The following is a 25,211-nucleotide window of genomic DNA, read 5'->3' on the forward strand; positions in this document are numbered from 1 at the left end:
AAAAATAAACCCTTTCTTAATTTTTTTGTATTTATAATATATCAGTGGGCAGTCAGCAGTTATATGTTCCTGGATTTTGGATATAAGAAAAAAAATAATTTTAGCAAATAACTTCTTAGAATTTTAGAAAATAGGCATTTATGTGTTATGTTTAACCTGCTTTGATCCTATGCTGTATGTTAACATGAGATAAAATATTTTAAAGATGTTTTAAGATTGATGATTTTTTATGAGCATATTTTTTTTAATTTGAAGTATAGTTGATTTACAATATTGTGTTAGTTTCAGCTGTACGACATAGTGATTCAGCTTTTTTTTGCATATTATATTCCATTATAGGTTATTATAAGATACTGAGTATAATTTCCTGTGCTGTACAGTAAATCTTTATTGCTTATCTATTTTATGTATAATAGTTTGTATCTGTTAATTCCATACTCCTAATTTGTCCCTCTCACTCTCCCTTTCCACCTTGGCAACCGTAAGTTTGTTTTCTATGTCTGTCAGTCTGTTTCTGTTTTTTATATACATTCATTTGTATAATTATAAGTGATATCACATAGTATTTGTCTTTGTCTGTCTGAATTACTTCACTAAGCATAATGTTCTCTGAGTCCATCCATGTTGCTGCAAATGGCAAATTTCATTCTTTTTTCTGGCTGAGTAATATTCCACTGTATATACATATACCACATCTTCTCTATCCATTCATCTGTTCATGGGCACTTGGGTTGCCTCCGTGTCTTTGATACTATAAATAGTGCTGCTATGAACACTGGGGTGCATGTATCTTTTCAAATTAAGAGTTTTCGTTTTTTTCCAGATATATACCCCAGAGTGGAATTGCTGGATCATATTGTAGCTCTATTTTTAGTTTTTTAAGGAACCTCCATACTGTTTTCCATAGCAGCTGTACCAGTTTTCATTCTCAGTGGCAGTGTACAAGGGTTCCCTTTTCTCCACACCCTCTCCAACATTTATTATTTGTAGAATTTTTGTAGACAGCCATTCTGACAGGTGTGACGTGATACCTCATTGTGGTTTTGATTTGCATTTCTCTAATAATTAGCAGTGTTGAGCATCTTTTCATGTGCCTGTTGGTCATCTGTATGTCTTCTTTGGAGAAATGTCATTTAGGTTTTCTGCCCATTTTATGATCAGGTTGTTTGTTTTTTTGACATTGATTTGTATGAGCTGTTTTTATATTTTGGATATTACCCCCTTGTTATTTTCAAATACTTTCTCCCATTCTGTATAATGTCTTTTCATTTTATTGGTGGTTTCCTTTGCTGTGCAAAAGCTTTTAAGTTTGATTGTCTCATTTGTTTATTTTTGCTTTTATTTCTTTTGTCTTGGGAGACTGATCTAAGATAATATTGCTATGATTTATGTCCAAGAACATTTTGCCTATGTTCTCATCTAGGAGTTTAATGGTGTCACGTCTTACATTTGGGTCTTTAATCCATTTTGAGTTTATTTTGTACATGGTGTGACGAAAGGTTCTAATTTTATTTATTTATTTATTTTTACATGTAGCTGCCCAGCTTTCCCAACACCATTTCTTGAAGAGACTGTGTTTTCTCCATTGTATAGTCTTACCTCCCTTGTTGTAGATTAATTGACCATAGGTGCATGGGTTCATTTCTGAACTCTCTATTCTGTTCCCCTGGTCTATATGTCTGTTTTTGTGCCAATACCATGCTGTTTTGATTACTGTAGCTATGTGTATAATCTGAGGTCTGGGAGGGTTATACCTCTGCTTTCTTTTCTCTCAGGATTGCTCTCTTAATTTCCCTTTCTGATAGTTCATTATTAAAGAAAAGCAACAGATTTCTGTACATTAATCTTGTATCCTGCAACTTTATTGAATTCATTAGTTCTAATAGTTTTTGTGTGGAGACTTTAGCGTTCTCTTTATAGAGTATCATGTCATCTGTAAATAGTGAGAGTTTTACCACTTGCCTTCCAATTTGGATACCTTTATTTCTTTTTATTGTCTGATTGCTGTGGCTAAGACTTCCAATGATTAGAAGTGGTGAGAGTGGGCATACTTGTCTTGTTCCTGAATTTAGAAGGAAGCTTTTCACTGTTGAGTATTATGTTGGCTGTGGGTTTGTTGTACACAGCTTTTATTATGTTGAGATATATTCCCTCTATACCCACTTTGGTGGGAGTATTTTATCATGAATGGGTGTTGAATTTTGTCAAATGCTTTTTCTGCATCTATTGAGATGATCACTTGGTTTTTGTCTTTCCTTTTGTTAATGTGGTGTGTCACGTTGATTTGCATGTGTTGAATCATCATTGTGACCCTGGAATAAATCCAACTTGATCATGGTGTATGATCCTTTTTATATATTGTTGGATTCCGTTTGTTAATATTTTGTTGAGGACTTTTGCATCTATATTCACCAAAGATATAGGCTTGTAATTTTCTTTTTTTGTAGTGTCTTTGTCTGGTTTTGGTATCAGGGTGATGGTGACCTCATAGAATGAATTTTGGAGTGGTCTCTCCTCTTCAAATTTTTGGAGTAGTTTGAGAAGCAAGGTATAATTTCTTCTTTATATGTTAGATAGAATTCCCCAGTGAAGCCATCTGGCCCTGGACTTCTGTTTGCAGAGAGTTTTTTTTTTTTTTTTTTTTTTTTGCGGTATGCAGGCCTCTCACTGTCACGGCCCCTCCTGTGGCGGAGCACAGGCTCTGGACGCACAGGCCCAGCAGCTATGGCCCATGGGCCCAGCTGCCCTGCAGCATGCAGGATCCTCCCGGACCGGGGCATGAACCCATGTCCCCTGCATTGGCAGGTGGACCCCCAACCACTGCGCCACCAGGGAAGCCCTGCAGAGAGTTTTTAAAATTACATATTCTATTTCCTGTCTATTGATCAGTTTGATCAAATTATCTGTTTCTTTTTGACTCAGTCTTGGCAGGCTGTATGTTTTTAGAAACTTGTCCCTTTCTTCCAGGTTGTCCAGTCTGTTGGCATATAACTGTTCATAATATTCTCTTATAATTTTTTGTATTTATATGGTATTGGTTATTATTTCTCCTCTTTGATTTCTTAGTTTGTTTATTTGGGTCCTCTCTCTTTTCTTCTTGGTGAGCCTGGCTGGAGGTCTGCCAATTTTGTTTATCTTTTCAAAAAAACATGTCTTGATTTCATTGATCTTTTCTATTGTTTTTTATCTCTATTAAATTATTTTCTTTCTTACCTTTATTATTTCCTTCCTTCTGTTGACTTTGGGCTTTGTTCTTCATTTTCTAATTCTTTTAGGTGGTAGGTTAGGTTGTTTATTTCAAATTATTTTTATTTCTTGAGGAAGGCCTGTATTGCTATGAACTTCTCTCTTAGAACTGCTTTTGCTGCCTCCCACAGACATCTGTGAAGTTGTCTTAAGGTATTTTTTGATTTCTTCTTTGATTGCATCAGTGACCCATTGGTTTTTCTTAGTAGCCTGTTGTTTAGTCTCCATATGTTCTTTTTTCCCCCATTTTTCTTTTTGTAGTTGATTTCTAGTTTCATACTGTTATGGTCAGAAGAGATGCACAAAATAATTTCTATCCTCTTAAATTTGTTGAGGCTTGGTTTGTGACCTAGTATGTGGTTTAACCTAGAGAATGTTCCATGTGCCTTTGAAAAGAATGTGCATTCTGGGTTTTTTTTTTTTGGATATAGTGTCCTGTAGATATCAATTTAGTCAAACTGGTTTACTGTGTTATTTAGGACCTCTGTTGCCTTACTGATTTTCTATCTAGATAGTCTGTCCATTGATGTCAGTGGGGTGTTAAAGTCTCCTACTACTATTGTATTATTATCAATTTCTCCTTTTATGTCTGTTAGTATTTGCTTGATATATTTAGGTGCTCCAATATTGGGTGTGTATATGTTAATGAGTATAATATCCTCTTCTTCTATTGATCCCTTTATCATTATATAATGCTCTTCTTTGTCTTTCTTTATGGCCTCTGTTTTAAAGTCTACTTTTTCTCACATGAGTATTGCTACCCCCACTTTCTCATCATTTACATTTGCCTGAAATATCTTTTTCCATCTCCTTACTTTCAGTCTGTGTGTGTCTCTCACCCTAAGGTGAGTCTCTGAGCACTTACTTTTTAGAATTAGGCATAATTTACGTACAATAAAATGTAGGGAATTTGTTTCCAGTTTGAAGACAATTGTATCCACCTGTGTAACCACCACCCAAAACAAGTTATAAAACATTCCCAGTACCCTATAAAACATTCCCATGTGGCCCATTCCAGTAAATTTCCACTTCAAGCAACCACTTTCCAATTGCTAACAGTTTAGGTTAGTTTTGCCCAGTTTGGGCTTCATATAAATGGAATCATACAGTATTCATTCCTTTTTGTCTGGCTTCTTTCACTAAACAGTGTTTGATAGCTTCATCCATGTTATAGTTACTAAATCTGATTGCTTTCTGTTTTCAAAAATATTATGAGGTACATGCTGGATCAAAAATACTGAGAAATTATAAAGTATGACATAATAAGTTTTTTAATGATAAAAATTACCTTGAAGATCCTTCTGCCCTAATTTGCAGCCCAGCTTGAGAGCCTCCCATATGATGCTTGTGCTACCTGGAGCTCTGGCCTTTGTAGGAACATCTCCAATACAGGAACACATCACTTCACGAGGCATCTAAAGTACCATGAGTCCATACTGTAAAAAAGATGTAAGAATACTATGTAACTGGGCTTCCCTGGTGGCGCAGTGGTTGCGAGTCCGCCTGCCGATGCAGGGGACGCGGGTTCGTGCCCCGGTCCGGGAAGATCCCACATGCCGCGGAGCGGCTGTGCCCGTGAGCCATGGCCGCTGAGCCTGCGCATCCGGAGCCTGTTGCTCCGCAACGGTAGAGGCCACAACAGTGAGAGGCCCGCATACCGCAAAACAAAAACAAAAACAACAGAATACTATGTAAGTTTCCCAGATTATTAGAAATGATCCTTCATAGTTTTAATGTGTGGAAAGGGCTCTAGTGTAGAAGGGAGAAAATTTCCTCAAACAAATAATATTTTGCTAAAGTTTCAGTTTTGTTTCTGAGTCGGAATATCTGCAGTCCTGAAAGAAGGACTCTGTTTCAAATTGCTTTCCTCTTGTAAAGAATTTGCAAGTCGTAATCATATTTTTTTCAGTAATAGATTTCTGTATTTCTAAGGAAGCCTACATAAAAAATCATTAATTTTATATATTTCCTATCTCCTTTATTCTTTTACACAGTTGAATAAATTCCCTTCAAGCCTGATCAATGTCCTGGTCAATGCTTGGGTTGTGCTTAATCTTTCATGAAATCAATCAGATACTCTATGTTTTATTTCCTCAAGTAGGGACAGAATCAGGATTATTAACAATACCAATAGATCACACTCAACTTTCTGGTTTCCTCAGTGTAAGTTAAGCCCTTAAAAAGAAACTCTATATAACATTTTATTCTGCTTTTCCTATTGTTTATGATTATATTTCCATTTGACTAACTACATAGTAAACAACAGCAATGCAAGTGATAATGGCAGGGATAAATTAATCACTGAAATTTGTCAGCCAAAGATTATCTAAGCACTTACTTTAAACTGATTTATGAAATTTGAAGAATATCTGAAAGACAGAGACTTTTAACAATAATGTCACATTTTACTATATATATCAGAATACAGGGCATCAAATCCAGACAGTTATATACATCATGTGTTTCTTGAGAACAAGGACTTCTTCATCTCCCTTTTCTTCTCCTCTCTCCGTATGTTTCTTTTTTTTTTTTTAACATCTTTATTGGAGTATAATTGCTTTACAATGGTGGGTTAGTTTCTGCTTTATAACAAAGTGAATCAGCTATACATATACATATATCCCCATATCTCTTCTTGCGTCTCCCTCCCTCCCACCCTCCCTATCCCACCCCTCTAGGTGGTCACAAAGCACGGAGCTGATCTCCCTGTGCTATGTGGTTGCTTCCTACTAGCTATCTATTTTACATTTGGTAGTGTATACATGTCCATGTCACTCTCTCACTTCCTCCCAGCTTACCCTTGAGCCCTTCTACATTCTAGTTTGGTACTCAAGTGTAAGTTCCATGTCTGTCTGTTCTCTGAGTAAGATTTCTTACCTAAGTAAACAGAGTTGATGACGACAGACATAGGAGGAAGCTTGGCTTCTGTCTTCGACCTCTCTCTCCACATAACCAAGTCAATTACATTTTGGCTGCTAAGGCTGTTGCCTCTTCCCCAGCTCCACCACCCCTGTTTTATTCTAGACTCTAAATGAATTTGTACAATTTGTTCCTAAACTGGTCTCTACAACCTGACTCCTAACAATACGTCCTCCACATGGTCCCCAGAAGAGCTTTTTATAACTCAGATCTGACCATGTCACCTTCCTGCTTGAACCAGGCAATGGTCCCCCCTGATCTCAGGTGAAAAACTATAATCTTGGCTTAGCCTATAAGGCCCTGCAAAACCTTACCATTTTCCAGCTCTCCACCTGCATTTTCCACCTGCTCACTGTAGCAACTCAAGGCTGCTCAGGTACATGAGAGTCTAGTCTCTGAATGTATTTGTGCCTGCCTTTTTGTTGCAGTTGTTGGTTTTCATCCTGAAAGCCCATCACCATGTCTGCACCTGGCTGATCACTATTACATTACCTTGGACTTCCAGGACCTCCCCTCCAGCCCTCATCTTTGGTCGGGTTAGGCCCACACAGTAACCTTGGCCCACGTCTACCTCGCCCCTAACCATTAATATTATCTGTATCTCCATAGATGACATTAGCACCTGATTTTCAGTCTTCTGCTGCCCCTAGCCCAGACTGTCCTTTTATCACAATGACTCTGTGTTGATCAATTCAATAACTTAGCTTCAAAATTCATTGACCTCTTCCACTCTGTTTTAGCAGCTCATTCCAAACATTTTTTTTAAAATATGATCATTGCCTGGACCTCACCCCACTCTGAAATCTTAAACTTTATTATATCAGTCTCCAAGTAAAACCTTCAATGCCTTTGCGCCTTTCACTCCCTTCTTCTCATTACATCTTCATGACCGCTCTTACTTTGGCTGCAACTTTTCTAACAGTCTACGCACATTCTGACTTTGCATGCTCCTCCACCAAAGAATATTTTACACTCATTCAATCTACTCCAACACAACACAAATTCATCAGTTTGCAATTAAGACTAGGCCCCCCTAGTCTTTTAATGAAGACTAGGTTTCACTAAAATCGTGGAGCAAAGATCACTAATCCCCTCTTGATTAACAAATCCAATGGACTCATGTCAATGCTGGTATTTCTTCATCTTTCCATGGCATTTGCCTCCACTTATTCCTTTCTTGGTTTCTTTGTCACTGTCATCCCCTGGTCTATCTGGTTTGTCTTCCCAGTCTTCTTTATGCATTTATTGTTCCAGGGGGCAGTCTTTAGCCCTCCTCTCTTGCAGGCCATTTCCACACTCCCATGGCTTCAACTATGATTCATATACTGATGACCCCAAACTCTCTGCCTTTAGCTCAGCTTTCTCTCCTATATACCAGTGCCCCATGAACTTCATCACAAGAAACTCAAGCCCAAGAAATCCAAAATTGAGCCTGTGGTCACTGCCCTAAAATGTTATCTTCCTCTTGAATTTTTGTTATTAATAAACTCAATTTCTCTCCACTCACTAACTCAAGCCAAAAATAAACAAATCTCTTGGTTTTCTCATTCCCCACATTAAAATAGGAATCAAGTTCTTTCTCTCCTACCTTATTCACGTCTCATATTGTCCCTTATCCATTCCCACCACTGTGTGTTGTTCACACCCCACCATCTCTTACAACAGTCCCTCCAAGCTGACCTCTCTACCCACAGCCTCACGGTCTTTCAGCCCATTTTTCTCATTGCAGTCAGAGGGAGCTTCCTAAACACAAATCTCATCTCATTAGGCTCCTAGATCTCAACTTTCTATAGCTGTGGCTTCTACATGTGGTTGCACGTTAACATTGCCTAGTGAGATATTTCTAAAATATCACTCCTACAGATTCAGAGAGAACTGGTTGTGAACAGAATTGGGATGATGGCATTTTTTAAAAGTCCCAAGTGATTCCACTATAAAACCGAAGAGCAATGATCCTACAGAATAAACCCCAAAGCCCTACTTCTTGCTCCATTTTCATATTTTCTGCCTCTATTCATTCTATACACAGCTGTATAGAGTGACCCTTCTCCACTGTCTCTGCTATCTTGGCTTCCTCTGCCTAGAACTCCTTTTCATAGCAAGTCAAGACTCCATTATGTTATGGGCTGAATTGTGTCCACCAAATTTATATGTTAAAGGCCTAATTCCCAGTATTTCAGAATATGACTGCATTTGGAGACAGGACCATTAAGGAGGTTGAAATGAGGCCCTCGGGGGGGCTGTAATCCAATCTGACTGGTGTCTTTAAAAGAAGAGGAAATTTGTACACACAGAGAGACATCAGGGATACACACACACACACACACACACACACACACACACACACACACACAGGGAAGACCATGTGAGGACACGACTGAGAAGGCAGCCATCTGCAAGCCCGGAGAGAGGCCTCAGTTGAAGGAGCCACCTCCATGTGGGGCAGTGCAGTCATTGTGACAGAAGCAAACGAGGGCATGGCAAACAGTAGGCTGACTCTGAAAACTTCTGCTTAGAAGTGACAGTTAGCATAACAACAGTTATTCTCACCTCTGACTTGACCTTCCCCAAATAGGAATACAGTCTTGACCCATGTACCTGGTAATCAGACTTCCAGCAGCCTCAATATTAGGTATTTACCTGTGAACCTGAAAATAATTTTAAAAACCACGTGAGAAGCTCTGGAGTACCAAGGAAAAGAGTTACTATCAAGCACATGCCTTTTATTCATTGATGGAGTGTAGCACCTTACATAAAGCCTTAGCTAAGGCCCACTAGCAGAAAAGAGTGTCTAAAATATTTAATGTAGAGACAAATATTACAGACATACCTTGGAGATACTGCAGGTTCAGTTCCAGACCACTGCAATAAAGTGAACCTCGCAATAAAGCGAGTCACATGAATTTTTTGGTTTCCCAGTGTGTATAAAAGTTACATTTATGCTATCCTGTAGTCTATCAAGTGTGCAATAGCATTACATCTAAAAAACGTTCGTATCTTAATTAAAACATACGGTATTGCTAAAAAGTGTCAAAATAGTAACATCAAAGATCACAGATTATGATAACAAATACAATAATAATGAAAAGGTTTGAAATATTGCAGGAATTATCAAAATGTGACACAGAGACATGAAGTGCGCAAATGCTGCTGGAAAAATGGAAGCAGGGTTGCCACAAACCTTCAATTTGTGGAAAACATAGAATCTGCGAAGCACAAGGAAGTGAGGTCTGCCTGTATAGTGCAATTAGGTAGCAGATGTTCAGAATTAGAGAATTTAGATGAAGAAATTTTAAAGATCATCTTCTCCTGTGCTTTTATTTACAAATATATATATATATATATATACATAAAATTAAGGACCAGAGTGGTAAAAGACCTCCAGATCACCTTTCTGTGAACCAAGACTGGATCTCTGGTTGTCCTGACCCTGTGTTCCAGAGGCCTTTCCATACACACTTCTGGCATCTCATATCCTAATTCTGGATTGGAATATTTAAGAAGCCAAGGATCTGAGTCATTCCATTTAAATAAATCTCCACTGGAGAGGTTGAAATTAAAGAAAAATCTGTTCCTGTTGTGAGGCTTGCAGTATCTGGGGAACTGACTTCTCTGGAACAATGTGTTCCCTGATGCTGATGAATAAATGAGGCCTCATTGTTCATAGTTTATTTACAAATGAATCTATAGAAGCATAAAATTTAGAACTGTTCTCGATTAGTTATTCTTTCATGTTTACTCACTCAAGTATTAAATCTTCCACAATCATGAATTTCCTTTGGGAACAAATCTTCTGGTTTTGATAGTTCCCACTATTGAAAAGTTTTTTATTGATATTTGACCTATTTTTTTCCCATACTTTTATCCCACTTATCCTACTTATCCTGTTTAGATCAGGCCACATCATCTTCCCCAAGTGCTTATGCTTTTCATATATGTTATGACTCATCCAAATTATCATTTAGTCGGGCTCTCCATGTGCATTGCTTTAGTGTTGTTACGGACCCTACTCTCTTTACTAGAATAAATCTCTCGTAATGAGATACAAAGCCCCGGGAATATCACCACACTTGTAGAGAGAGGGGCTAACTGTCCTTGTGTCTTTGTTATTAAGTGTAATATGAGGCGCCTCTGCTAAAAAAAAAAAAAAAAGAGTTTTTCCTTTCACATCACCTAGTACACTTCTGTCAATGTTTAGCCCACTAATTTCTATGTGTTTTTTCCTATAAATTAGATTCCAACTAGTAATAGGTTTTATTCTTCAGATCACATTTAACCAAAGAAATAAGTCAACGTATCCATCAGTATTCCTATTTAATGGCTTCTGTTATTCTTAATTTCCTCACCTGTTAATTGGAGAGAAGAGCCTGGTGCCATACTTTGCACAAAGTAGATACGTAATTATTAGCTTTCTTTTCCTCCCATCATTCCCAGTTCTACTTCCCACCAGTGCCTTTTTCTTCCTTAGATACCCCATGAGCTACCTACGCTCTGCCCTTATCCCTAAGGCTTCTGTTGATTGATGCTACAGCTTTCATTAGCACCTTCCCTGGATCATGTCATTATTTCCTTTTGTTTACAGAATTTCAGCCCTGTTTTCCAGCTAAGTGCAGCTTCTCTGTTCCTAACAGAAAATAAATTCTTTTTGTCAGTAAATCTCAGGAGACCACATTATGTCCTTTACTAAAATTCCAATATAACATCTGCTGAATCTTACAGTGCAAGCCAAAAAGAAGTTATTAAGCTTGTATAGTTTGATTTGCTTTTTGTAAACACTGGTTATATACTGCTAATCACTTGTATTCTAATAGTTGTTCAATTTACCATCATATAATCTATTCCTTCTAGAACATGGATGCAAGTCTATTTTAAAATAACATGACGTTTTTAATTATAAAAGTGGTACTAGCTCATTGTACAAACTTTGAAAAGTCAGGTGAAATACAAAGAAAAAAGAAAAAGAATGCCTGCAGTTATGATACATTGCAGAGATAACTCTCTTAACATTTTAGTGTATTTTGCTCACATACATTTTACCCAAGTTGAATATATGAAACTATGTGCCTATTTCTTTTCTTATAAAACAATACAGTAAACTTTAATGAGTACTATATTGTTTTCATTTTTTCTTTCCTCAACTTTCCACAATTAAATTTCTTCCATATAAGTCAACAAATATTAACCTCCTAAATACAGCATAAATTTAAATCATAACTCAACAGCCAATGTAAGCACATACTGTAGCTCAGTGGACTTCAAAAGAAGTCATTACAGATTTTAAACAAATATGATTTGGGTTTTTTTATTTTCTAAAATTTCTGCTTTTCATTAGGGGCTGACTTTGAAACTCATCATTACATTCTAATGATTCTCAATTTCTCCATTGCCTTTCTCTTGTTATAAATCACCAAGTGGTAATAAATAATAGAAAATCCAAAACTGGCTGACATAAGGGACAATTTTGTTTTCACTGTCTTTCCATGGACAAACTTGCACTAATTTTCTTTACTTCTAATACAAAGATCCTCTTAATCTTGTAGCAATCTATCCATATTTTGGTTTGGCTTTAATCTTCACCTTCCTTTCTTATTCCCATCCCCCCCCAGTTCCTCTGTAATGAGTTTTTATTATGTTGAGCATGATTGTTCATCATTGATAGAAAGTTTTCCTAGTATTTTCAGACTTTCAGTGAATTCCAACTAGGTTGACTGAATACAGATGCTGCTTCTTTTTTATGACTCACCAAATTGGCCTATGAATAAATCCGAGACATTCTTGAGAGGTTATATTTTACCTTTGGAATGATTAGCAAGCTCATAGACAGATGGGTAGTTCTGATTTGCCAGGAGTACCTACATTTTTGCAAGATTTAGTATGTCTACTTGCAGGGGAAGAAGGCTGTTCCACTTTTCCTCGGGTTGTAGTTTCTGAGACAGATGCTCATTCAGACAGTTCGTTGTTGGGCATTTGAGGAGTTCACTGCTGCAACCCTCCCTGTCCTACAGTGCTGCACCTACACTCCTTAACGCTCTCACTCCAGCTGCGAGGATCCTACCACACTTTGAGATTCATGAACACAGTGACTGGATTTGGTTCTTTTCTGAATCTCCAGTGTCTGATCCAGTGCTTGGCACCTAATTGACATTTGAGTTGAAATGATCAATCAGATATGGTAAAGCTCATTCCATATCAATCTCCTTTATTCTGTACAAATCATGTCAAATGACTAACCTAAACATCATTACACAAAAGTCAACAATACAGTGTTGTGATTAAACTAGTGGGCTTGGGAAGTAGTCTGTCTAGATTGGATTCCCAGCTCTACCACTTACTTGCTCTGTGAACTTGAAAAGATGACTAAATTGCCTCAAATCTTCTGTTTACAAAACGGGAATGATCCTAATACCAAAATGACAGGATTGCAATTAGATGCGCATTTTTCAGGACAGTGCCTTGCACGTAGTACTTGTTCAATGTATACTAACAGCAATTATTGGTATGGAAGGTCTGTGATGGAACACAAGGGAGCACTCATTTACACTGGACTGTATTAGTGTAAATCAGTATAGTCTAAATGTGATGGAAATGAAAAGAGGAACACAAGCACCTAAAAAATACTTCTGGGCATATAAATTTTGATCTAAGAGGAAATGCTAAAGGAGTTCCTTTCTGGATAAGAAAGCATAGGGAGATCGCACACAATAAAACAATGTCATCAGCACTTGTCTGATTAAATTCCATCTCTGGAATCCTCTTTCATTGTATCTCAAGCCTAAGTCCAGTCTCCCCAACAAGAATATAAGCTCCTTGGGTGTCAAGTCTGGGTCATAAATTTCTGGGTGACACAAAAAGTGGGTTGGGTTAATAAATAAAAAAACAAATGGATTACTCTTACAACTTTGTTAGATTGTTTCCATATATCAGTCCTATTAACTTGGAAAATAAAAAGTGAATTGAAAGATTAACTTTATTATCAATTTAGCCCCAATGTTTCCTTTCAACCTTGTATGAACTCACTGGCCATCCTCCTCCTCCAGCAATGCACTAACCCCCTATTTGTAGACTCTTCTGACCCTTTGGTTTCAGTTCCCACTTTCTTTACCTGGAAGTTAAAGAAACCAACAGCTACTGTTGTGTTTTTAAAATCTTCAAAAGCAGGCTAGAACGCCAGCTCATTGAGAACAGAAGGGGTGGTCTGCTCTTCGAGCACCAATGTTTGAGCTTAGGTGCCCCCAGGATTTGTGATATCTGAGACCAGTGAGTAGCCTCCTTGAATGAATGTGCTTGGGTCAATAAATCACTGTGGAAGAAGTAAACTAATTTCCTAGTTTAAGGAGGCCATTGTCTCCTGAAATACTATTGTTCTTGTAAAACTGGGAACTAAGACAATATGTTTTTAGACAAATGTCTGATTTGGTGGTTCTGGGTAAGATGTGTTGTCACTAAAGGTTTGGTGAAGCAGCAGTTCTGTCTTCATTAAGAATGGCAAGATAAAAGATAGCAGAGGAGGTGGGTTTGGATATATTGGCTTGGCCAAAAAGTTCGTTTGAGTTTTTCATACCATCTTATGGAAGAACCCAAACGAACTTTTTGGCCAACCCAATAATAAATTAAACGTAAACCGTAAGGTTTAAAAACCCAATAATAAATTAAACTTAAACCGTAAGGTTTAAAGCAGATTTCTAAGGTGACCAGGGTAGCCTCTCTCCTCTGGAGACCTTTAGTGGGCTCAGTCAGGGGCTTTTGAAATGGTTTTCCTTTGATTCAACAAAGATGTTTGGTTGTTTTGGACAATAATTTGCTACCCATCCCCCTTTCCCCTTTAATCTGTCTGTTGTCAAATAAAGTCATCTTTTTTTGATAGCTGGAATTCAGGAGGCATTGACACCTTGTGATGTGAGTTAAACTCTTGTGGTCACTGCCCCCGTTACCCGGCCTAAAGCCAGCCTGAAGTCCCCTCTGATGTATGAATCTCCTCTGCTAATCTGGCATTTATTTGGCCCCTTTCTGTACATCATGAATCTCCCTAACTTGTGAATCCATGCTCTCCTTAGTAGTCATTCATCAGAAGGATCCATTTTATCTCCTCAAAGAAATCAGATTCATATTTTTCTGTTGTAAAAAACAGTCATCCAGATGAAAGGGCCATTGATCGTTAAACACTGAAGCACCTGCCAAGGGAAGGTATGGCTTTTGCTCCAGAGAAAGTCCTCAGGTCCCAGAGCCATACATGGGGTGACTTACAGAGTCCTGTCACAAGGCAGGGTTAGGCAGGGCCTTCGTGAGCAGTGGTGTCCAAGCTTCAGGGCCTCAGAGCTCACTCTAGAGATGAGTAACTTCAGGGCTAGAAAGGGACCATGAGTACGAAGGCAAGACTTCACTTAGAATTCTACAAAGCTTTGCAATAGTAAGTCCAGGAACACAGGGTGAGATTAAACCCAAGCTGAGTCAAACAAATTGACTCCACTGGACAAAGATGCTGAAACATCATGCTCTCCTTGTTCTACGTTGTCCCTGCCTCTTCGCCATGGCTCCCCAATGTGGATTGGTGGCTTTTCAGTTAGTACACATTTCTTGAAATTTGAACACTGATCTTTATAAATTCTGCCTAAATATATGCACATGTGTTTTTCTAGCTATAACATTTACATAATATTGAAGAAGCAAAATAATATTACCCATTCACTTTTGTTTCTCAATTTTCAGAAAGTTTGTATTTCTTCCCTCTAAGTTTGGACTATGTGAACAGGTCATTCCCAGAGTAAAGCATTCAGGCAGATGTTTCCTTCAGGGGCAGACAGCGTAGGAGGAAATCTCTTTGATTCTTTTCTCTCTCTTTCTCTCTCTTACCCTCTTCTGCTTCTTTCATACCCTCTCCTGTTTCTTCTCACCTTTTCTTCACAGCGTATGGGAAATGAGGACTCAGCAGTCACCCTTTAATGTAGACAATATAAAATCTAAACAAGATAACCCAGGCCCTACAGAGGAAACAAAAGTGAGCTCTATAAAACATGAAGAAATGGAATATGCAACATAAACACAGAACAAACCTTGTTTCTCCAGAAACTGGTCTTCTTTAGCTATGAGCGGTAAGTCTTGCTTCCTGGAAATGACCACTGTAAAATGGATAAAAACACACCCGTGAAACAGAGATAATCAAGTTAATCTTTTGACCCTACTCCTATTATTTTAATCTTTAAAAAAGAAAAAAAAAGCTATTCATTATTGTTAAGTCAGAAAACATTCTAGCGTGATTCACGTTTTATCCCACTTTCTCTTTCTAAGAGGCCAAACAGCAATAATTAAGAACATACAAGTGCCAAATAGGGCAAAGAATAAGGAATCCTTTCTGCAGAACTGGAAAAACCTGTATTTGATTTACATAAGGACCCTTTCTTTTTTCTTCATTTTAGTTAAATATACCAGTTTCAGAAAGCGTTCCCCATGACATCGATTTTGCCACTCCAAAAGAGAAGTAGAAGAATTAAATGTACTCTGTTGGGTATTTATTGTTATAATAATAATAATAATTATATGAAGGTTTGGTTCTTAGGAAACAAGACGATTATCAAGGCTCTTTTCCAAAGACCTTGATTTTGAGGAGTGAGTAAGGAAGATTGCTGAACATCTTGTCTTTCTATCTTTCATATAGACTGCTCCATTGTTTATTAGTACAATGCAGAAAGATGCATCCTTCCTACTTTGTTTCCCTAAGAAGAATTCAATTGTACTATAAATCTTATAAAATAGTAGAATCACTTAGTATATATTTCTTCTATATTTGCTTATATGTGTGAAAAATGTCTCTATAAACATTTAAGAGATTAACTTTGACTCTCCCATTTGGCTTCAAGTCCCCTGAAATTAAAAATGTGCTATTTATTTTGATGGAATAGGACATAAAATTGGTAAGCCTTCTCCGTTTGTCACTCACAATTGTCTTTTTTTCTCTCCTAAATTTATGAGGTCTTTATATCCACTCTGTTTTCTTTCCTTTTTCCTTATAGTTCCTCTTCCAACAGTGTTTGCTTTTTACCAGTCCCTGAAGAGCTTCTGTTGTCATCATTTAACATTTGAATGGCAATAATATTTTACAAAATGCTTTACAGTTGCTTTTTACAAGTTCTCATGCCTTCAATAACTCATAGGTTATTATTCGCAGCCCAGAGTTTTGCTGTTATTTGTAAGCACACAGGCATTCCTCTTGACACAGCCTTTTCCAGTAGGTTTGGAAACCTTTCACTGGAAATCATGTTCAGTTTTTTTTAATTTTTTTATGTTCAGTCTTAAGCTGCACAGGTTTTGAATATATTAGTTGTAGGAGCCTTAAAACTTTCTTGTGGTTTTTTGTTCTTAAATAGGAAATGCCATTTTAGATCAAAAGGAAAGTATTTTATTTTGTCTCTTCAGACTCTCTGAAAAATACAAGAATATGGGGTAACTTGATGCACACAATATTGAACCTGGAAAATCCTCAAATAGTAGATGAGATAAAAAGTACAGAAGTCCTAAGAAATACGAGTTATTGGAATACATATTTAAAACTTCAGACCTATTCCTGGATGGGATTTTAAAATGGCATATTTTTTAAAAGATTCTTTGTGTCTCCACAGTTAACAGAAATTCTGATCTGTATCACCACTCAGTTAAAGAATTTAGTATGAATGTTGATTTATTGATGTACGTTATTTTAAGAGTATATTCATGCTTCTTCCCTTCCTGTTCCCAGATAGTCGCCAGAAGAGTGAAGCTTTGAAGCGATTTTCCCAAATACCAAACTCTCTCAAGTTCTGTAAGATTCAGTCATTGACTACAACTTCAGACAACTTCTGTACGTGGTCTTTATAAGAAACCACAACTAATGCCCATACAGGTTTCCACCATTAGCGCACTGGGAGCCCCATTAGGGAAATGTGGCAGAGGATGGGTGTGCTGCTTTCTGGAGTGTCTTTACACTCTGATGTCTGAGGAGAGCACACGCTCCTTTAAATCTCCTAAGAAACAACTTGAGCTAAAGTCACATTTGAGCTAATGTCAAGTCACACTTTTCTCCTTGGTAATATTTTTGACTTTTGGGTTATCTTGGGCTTTTCATTGCTCTACTGTACTTTGCCTAACAATCAGTTAAATTCATTCCCCTAGGGCAGTTATTCCCAAGCTTTTTCATATCAAGTCACATATAAAACGTTTGTATTTGTACAGCACATCAGAGTAAACTGGGGAGGATTTTGGAGGTTTCTACATGGCACTTGGCACTTATATACAAAAAAAAATATGGTATTTTCTTTACCTTATATAGATATGCTAAGAAAAGCAAACCACAAATGCTAGGGAGAATATTACATGCTGAGTTTGTATACAATTTCCAAATAAAATCTTTTCACATTTTAAAATGAGAAATTGGAGCTTGCTTTAGCATAATAGCATTTTATGATAGTTTTATGGCTTGCTGGCCACACATACATCCTAATCAAGATTTCTTTAATGATGGTCTCTTCACATTCTTGATAGAAATCATCTGTGAGAAACTTTGTTCACAGGAGTAGGAGGTAGCAAATAGCAAAAACATATTTATTACTTTTTCTCTTTTTGACAGACTCCTTCATACCATTGAGCACAATTCGAACAATGCAAACTCTTTAAACACCAATGGTATATCGATGTTTTAAATATAACAACTCTTCTTTTTCCTTCATTGATAAATATATTTGAATTTCTTGTTATACAAAAACAAATTTCAAATCCAATTGGTATTTTTAAAAATCAAGTATTTCAAATACTGATGAAGATTTTCCTCAACAATACACAAATGTTACTTGGTCTTAATAAGTTTTTGTAAATACTCAAATTATTGTATTGACTACACATCCCTTGCCAATTATTTTAATCTCAATTTACTAAAGTTGAAATTTTGGCTTTGTCATTACATATGAATACATTTTCCATAATCTTTGCAAATTTCCATCAAATAAGCTATTTTGAAGCCAAAACCTATACTTCAGCAAATCTGCAAAGTGAAAAATGTCCAATTTTTTTTCAATTTCTCTTTTAGTTTATAAACTGTTGACAAAACTTTTCCTTTGGACAGCCAATGCAAATAAATACGAACCAACGGAAAGTGGTATTCTGATAGTATTTTTTGCAAAAATCTGAAAATAGATAGGACTGTGGATGCTTGGATTTTATTAGATTATCATTTTGATAATATGTGTAATTCAGATCTATAGACTGACATTTATATCTGAGAGCACCTGTATAAATAAGACAATATATTACTTAGTCTCTGGATGTTTAGAAGGAATTCTTGATGTAAAGCCTTCTTGCGGTGCTACCATAATATATTCTTTTTTTAAAATATAGATTTATTTTATTTATTTGTTTGTTTTTTGGCTGTGTTGGGTCTTCGTTGCTGTGCACGGGCTTTCTCTAGTTGCGGTGAGCGGGGGCTACTCTTCGTTGCGGTGTGTAGGTTTTCATTACGGCCATTCAAATCTTATTGTTGCCGAGCACGGGCTCTAGGCACATGGGCTCAGTAGTTGTGGCTCGTGGGCTCTAGAGCGCAGGCTCAGTAGTTGTGGCGCACGGGCTTAGTTGCTCCGCGGCATGTGGGATCTTCCTGCAACAGGGCTCGAACCTGTGTCCCCTGCATTGGCAGGCGGATTCTGAACCACTGCGCCTCCAGGGAAGCCCATATTACTTATTTCTAACGACTGTTGCAACTCTAGTAATTTGTTAGGAAATTTTCTGGCAGAGTAAATATGGTTCTCCCAAGTATTTTTCTTCAAGGCTGTGACAAGCATTATTACTATTAGTATTACTCAGCAATGAAAACGTTTTTTGACTTATAATCTTCTGGGTCAATGTTTTCTCTGTCACCTGACATGTTATCAATGAATCTACAAATATTATCATTTAAAAATAGGCCCGTTTGGATTCCTTTTCCAGCTAGCTCTACTTGATGTACGAATATGTCTCATGCAGTGTGGTGAAAAGAACAATTCTGTGATAATGTGAGAAAGTTGACTTTGGTTGTTAATTATGCCACCTTGGAAGGAGGTTTTTTGAGTTCAACATGCTGCCATTTTTAGAATTAATCTCTTTGTAAAAATCATGTTTCTTATTTTGTACCTTAAAAAGTTCAAATTGTTTTCTGTGTCCAATGACTCTTTTATTGTGAGATGTCAGTGTTTTGTTTTATTGACATCATTATTTCATTTGATAATTTTTCTATGTAAATAAGATATTTAGGCTGAGAAAGAGAAAACTTATGAAAGCATATGAATCTGTATCTGAAATAATCATTTTATTATTGATTTTGTAACTTACACTTTTTATTTGGACTACTGGGGTTGTCTTGTATATATATGAAGGTATATGTACTTTGTCGTGTATTTGCTATAAAATAAATACCTGTAAAAAGTAATTCTATTTAAATATAAAGTTCTTGACTGTAGGCCTTTATGATTCATGTTTAATTTTTTTTCCAAATGCATTTTTAGGTTGTCTACATTTTCAGGAAATTTTTAAAATAACCCATGAAAACTGAGTCAATTTCAAGTAGTGAGACACTCATTTCTATTTAATTCAATAATTAAAATTCTAAAAATTGAAAAGTACAAATATCACTTACTCTAATATGACAAAATATTTTTTAGTTTGATTTTCTGAAGCTGTAAATTTTAGAGTCCCCTTAAAAATTGATTTGATAGAATTACTTTTAACGATTATTTTTTTAAACATTGTTTTTTTTTCTAAATTTCTAAAGCAGAAAATAATTCATTGTGAAATCCATTTGAAAATCAGGTCTCAGCCAATTGTTAACACCAAAAGCTAATGAAAATATTTTAAAAAAGAATTAAGAAAATTAACAAAATTACTTCATCCCTTCCTTGACCTTCTGCTTAGTTACCCTGAGCTACAGAGAATTTTGTTGGTTCTATTTTTCATTAAGTAGAAAATTCTAAAATCCCTTTTGGGAACCATCATGGTATTAAATAATTGAGAATTATTTCTTACATAATTGAGATTACCAATTTTCTCCTTGTTTGTTTCTTTAACCACTCCACTTCCTTCCCTCTTCTCACTGCCATCACCCAGGGTCAAGTATTCAAAAACTTCCACATTGTTGTTTCTGAATCCAAGGACACTCCCTGGGCCAAGCAGTCCTATGCACAGCTAGCAGTTTGGTGTGAAATCTGATTATGGGGCAACTCTGCCCAGAAGGTTGAATGGCTTCCGGTTGTCCCTAGAGCCAGCTCCACACTCAGTGTGGCATTCAGGACCCTCCACAGCGTGGGTCCAGTTTGCCTTTCTAATCTGGCTTCTTGTTGTTCCTCCACTTCTGCATTCTACACAGTTAAGCTCAGTGGCCTTTGTTAGAATCCTTGTAGGAAGAGTGCAACCAATAACTAGCAAGTGATATGGGGAACTAGTTCTAAGTGGAGGTACTAACACCAGGAGAACTTGGGCCAATTTCAGTGTTTCTAACATGTCCTTACCTAGCCAGTCTGGAGCCACTTGGAATACTTTGTCCCCATAGCAATCTCTGAAGGGATGTACTAACAGCTAATTTCAAATAACTTCTTCCAGGTAGTCCCATCTGATCAACCACCCAGGCACCACACTTTTTCTTTGCTTCATAGAACAATGTATTCTGCCATTTACTGAACTCTGCTATAGCTGTTTTGGTTTTCTTGGTTTATCTCCAACTATATATTTTTGCTATACCAAGGTAGAACCCTTAATGTATTGCTTTATGTATGTCACATGGTCCCTGAAATAATCTTTTTCATAAAAGGAGCTTTATCAATACTTACTGAATCAAAACAAATGTGTTTATAAAACCTATTCAAATGTTGATATATTTTATTAATACAACTCATCTGAGGCAGTTTATCTGTCAAGAAGATGGTATTTAAAGTGACTGGGGTTTCTTAGAAGCCATAAGAGGGTAAAGTCACCACCTCCTTCTTTTTTGGAGAAAATATCTGGTATTCCGTAAGTTTAATAACAATAATGATAATATTTAGAGAGAGAACAGCAACTCCTTTAATCTCAAAATAAGAGTGTGAATATATTTAATGACTGATAATTCTCTACTACAAAATTCAAAAAGAGATCAGAGTTTGCAGGCAAACCAGTTTTATATGGATCAAGTGCAGGAAAACGTGTGAAGTAGTCAGTTATCAAAGGTACATTCTGAATCACAATAAAAATGCTCAACAATCTTCTATGAAGAAGGTAAAAAAGTGCACTCTGGATTTTACTAGAAATTAATAATTGTTTTATTCCTGATATTTAATACTGATTTTGAATACATATAAATACAATGGTTGCAAATAACATTTTTGACTTGCACAATCATATCTAATTAGTTACTTATCATAAGGAGTAGGAAAGCCAAGTAGATGGAGCAAGTTTGTATTGTTTTGCAGTAATGATGCTATATTTATGGTTTCAATTTTTTTTACTTTATTAGGATGTTTATAAATGAGTTAACCACTTAATATTGTACTTTGTTCTATCATATGAGCCCCCTGGAAAATAAAATAAATAGAATAAAAGTAAAATAAGACAAGATAAAATAAACACACACTTACCTTCGGAGAAACTTTGTTTCCCTTCCTGCAGTCAAAAGTACTAGCATATAGGCTTCCTAAAATAATCTCCAAGAATATTTGTATGATCAGACTTGTTGAGAAGTTTTGTGGCAAATCAGGCTGTAATCCTTTGATATCACTGGACTGAAAAAAAGGTTTGTCTTATTGAAGAAGGGAAATAAAAATCATTTTTAAGGATAGTTTGTAAAAGATTTAGATTCACAGACCATGAAAGCTGGAAAGGACCTAGGTAGCATAACTCCTCATTTCTTTCAGAGAAGGAAATGAGGCACAAAGAAGTTTCACCAAATGACTATTTTAACGACAAGCCTCATGCATGAGAGAGAGAGATGTAAGAATGTAGGTGTCTTGAGTCCTGGTGCAGTGTTCTCCCTACTGTTCTCACTTTACTTCTGCTAATGACATTCTAGTTTTATCTGTAAGGCTTGGGAGCATGAGTATGCCACACTGTCTTTTACAAAACTAAGAAAACTTCAGCCAGATGAACACCTCTCCAGTTAGCTGCTCTTATACCTTTAATGAGGAGGGGAAAGCAGCTGGGGAAGGAGGGGCAAAGATAATTGCAGGAGAACTATCTGAGAAGGAGACTGTGGGAGGTTTTCAGAGGATTGTGGTTGCAACTCAGGTTACAGAGTAAAATGCTCCTACTGTCTAGCTCTCCTATCTGACCACGAAGGTACTTCGTTCCAAATGGTCACTAGTTTTGCTCCTAATGAGTTGGAATAGGGTCAGGTTGGTGACAAGGTCAGATGGGGATTTGGAATCACTTGACATAGAATCCAGTTTACAAAAGAGAACTCCCTCCGCAAAGGATCGTATTTCTATCGCCGCTGGGTTCCGTCACTTGCAGAAGCACAACTCAGGTTATTCTTCCTCAGTCCCTTCATCAAAACCTCAGACACTACCCATGTTATTTTTTCAAATATGGGAACAAAATCATTCTATTCATGGAAGAAATCCCCCTCTAACTTATAAATTCAATCTGAAGAAAACTTCCCCCTTTCTCAGGAATGTTTATAAAGAAAAAAAAATCATTTTTCATGACTGAGAAAAGATTTCCTGTTGACTGGTTGATAAAGGGCTTTGGCCCAAAGGTCTGATTCGACCTAAAGAAAAACCATCATACTGGAACAGTCTGGGAAACGTTTTCATTTTCAGAGTATGGGTGAGAATAAACTTACACTTTTCCAGAAGAAATAATTTCTGCAAGTTAATCATATCCTTATGTTTCAAGATAGAATTTGGAGCCAACCTGGCAAAGAAACATGGCACAACTAACTTTTTAAATCCATAGTCTATCTTGTTTCTCTCTGCAATTATTTAAAATTTAAACCAGCTTCCCTCAGATGTTTCTATGTGTTTCCCAAACTCATCCTTTCAATAATCAATGGCAATTATATTTAGTATAATATTTGTTGAAAAATTATATCATTTGTTGCAAAGACAATAATCAAAAGCTTTTGGTTATTTATTATGATCATCCCCACTATTTCTTCCGTTAGTTAAGACAGTCAAGGAAGAGTTGTCTTTAAAGCCATGAAGCAAAGCCTGGTTACAACTTGGAGATTTTGGTTCGTGCTGCCCCTTAAATTCTCCTGAGGTAAGTCATACAGGAAGAACACGAAGCATATTTCTTCCAGAACCCATTTCTCTCCACACACAAGAACATTTTAGGAAAAGGTCTCTTAAATCTATCAAAAAACACCGATAAAATTCTGTACAATTATACATATTTTAACTGTTTCACTTTTACACCTATTACTTGAAATTTAAAAAATTAAGCTGCTAGCTGTCACCTTGATGAAACAAGTTTAAATGCAGCCCTTTAAAAAAGAAACTGCAAAAGATGGTTTAAAAAGTAAATTAACAGAACTCTATAACATTATTAAACTCTATAACATTATTATTTAGCCTCTTGCTGAAGCTACGGTGAAAAGAAAAGGACATTATCATAAATCCCTGTTGGAAATGCATATTGTTAGAAAGTCCAGAAGAATTTCTAAGCGATCCATAGCAACCATTGGTGCTGCAGGCTAAGAAAACCACCTTAAATATGTACAACCCACTTTAGCCTCAAACTCTTTTCTGCAGCTTGTTTTATGAATAGACTTCTTTAAATAACAAAAAATAGTATATTTTTTTAATTAAAAAAACACTAAAATAAAGAAAAGTAACCTGTATTCCCAGCACCCAGAGAATTACTATTACACTGGTTACATATTAATGTATCTCTAATTTATTTTCTGTATACGCTTACTAAAATATAAAATGTATTCCATATAGTGTTTGTAACCTACTCTGTATCTTAGTGTACAGGACATACTTCCATATCACTAATATTATTTAATAAGTTATTAATTTTAAACTTTATTTAATCTTCTGTTATTGGATCTTTGCATCATTTCCAAGTTTTTGTTATCTTAAACAATGCTGTAATCCTTCTTATCTTTAAGCCTTTGAACACATCCATAATTATTCCCTTAAGAATATGTCCTACAAATAGAATTTCTGGGTCAAAGATTAGTATATATTTTAAGACTTTTAATACATATTGCCAAAGTGCCTTCCAAAATCGATACAATTTATCCTCCCAGGATCTGTGAACAAATGTTTCCACCTCTCAATCTTTAACAACCTCAAGTGTTATAATTTTTAATCATTCTTTGGCAATTAGGTTGGTAAAAATTGCATTCCTTTATGGGCTTAGCTTGAATGGCTTTAACTGAACCTTTTTTTTTAAAGGAGCTTCAAATAAGTTAGTAATAGGTGATGTCAAAGAATGCAACCCAGTGTTTTCGTAATTCACAAGCCCTATGGTGCAGATTTCTCCATTGCACCTCCATTTAGCAGGCCCCATCACTGGTCTTAAAGAATGGCTTTTACCCCAAAACTAAACCAATAATCTATTAAAATTATATTATCATACGTATTTTTTAAAGATCTCCTAGAAATACTTTCACATATATTCTTGTATACCTTCTGTATTTTAGTATCATTCTAGGAAAGACCACCAGCTATACCACCAGTATAGCTTCTCTATTTTAGTATCATTCTAGGAATTCCCCACAATTCACTGGGCAAGCAGTGGAGGCATCCAGGGAAACCCAACTTTCTATGTGTTCTTACTGACTGAGAGCAAGCTGGGTCAACTCAAAGGCTCAAATCAACTATTTTGACTGAATTTACCCATCACTTAAGGAAGTCACTTACTCTGAATAGAACTTTGACTAGTAATTTGTCAGAACAGAAATCACTTCATTTAAAATGGCTCAGTGATTTTCATACATAAACTTAGCCTCCACAAAATATTCAAGAAAGGAAAAATGGAATCATTTGGCCATGGAATGCAAGGGAGGAAACACATCTGTAATCAATGAACAAGTAATTGTTCAAGGCTTATTACCTGCAGAGCATGGTGCTAGAAGT

At 36.4% G+C, this 25,211-nt stretch overlaps 1 long non-coding RNA gene across 1 annotated transcript in view; it reads right to left on the reverse strand.

The window, feature by feature from the left end:
- LOC116763188 overlaps positions 1-25,211 on the reverse strand; it is a 122,959-nt gene that overhangs the window by 7,664 nt on the left and 90,084 nt on the right. Inside the window, exons 3-6 of the long non-coding RNA XR_004352443.1 lie at positions 21,765-21,908; positions 15,216-15,281; positions 8,716-8,813; positions 4,535-4,682 (exon numbers count right to left, since the gene is read on the reverse strand). This is a non-coding gene — a long non-coding RNA (uncharacterized LOC116763188). The remainder of the gene's footprint in view (positions 1-4,534; positions 4,683-8,715; positions 8,814-15,215; positions 15,282-21,764; positions 21,909-25,211) is intronic.

Source organism: Phocoena sinus, chromosome 12, assembly GCF_008692025.1.
Source record: "Phocoena sinus isolate mPhoSin1 chromosome 12, mPhoSin1.pri, whole genome shotgun sequence".
Lineage (NCBI taxonomy): Eukaryota > Metazoa > Chordata > Mammalia > Artiodactyla > Phocoenidae > Phocoena > Phocoena sinus.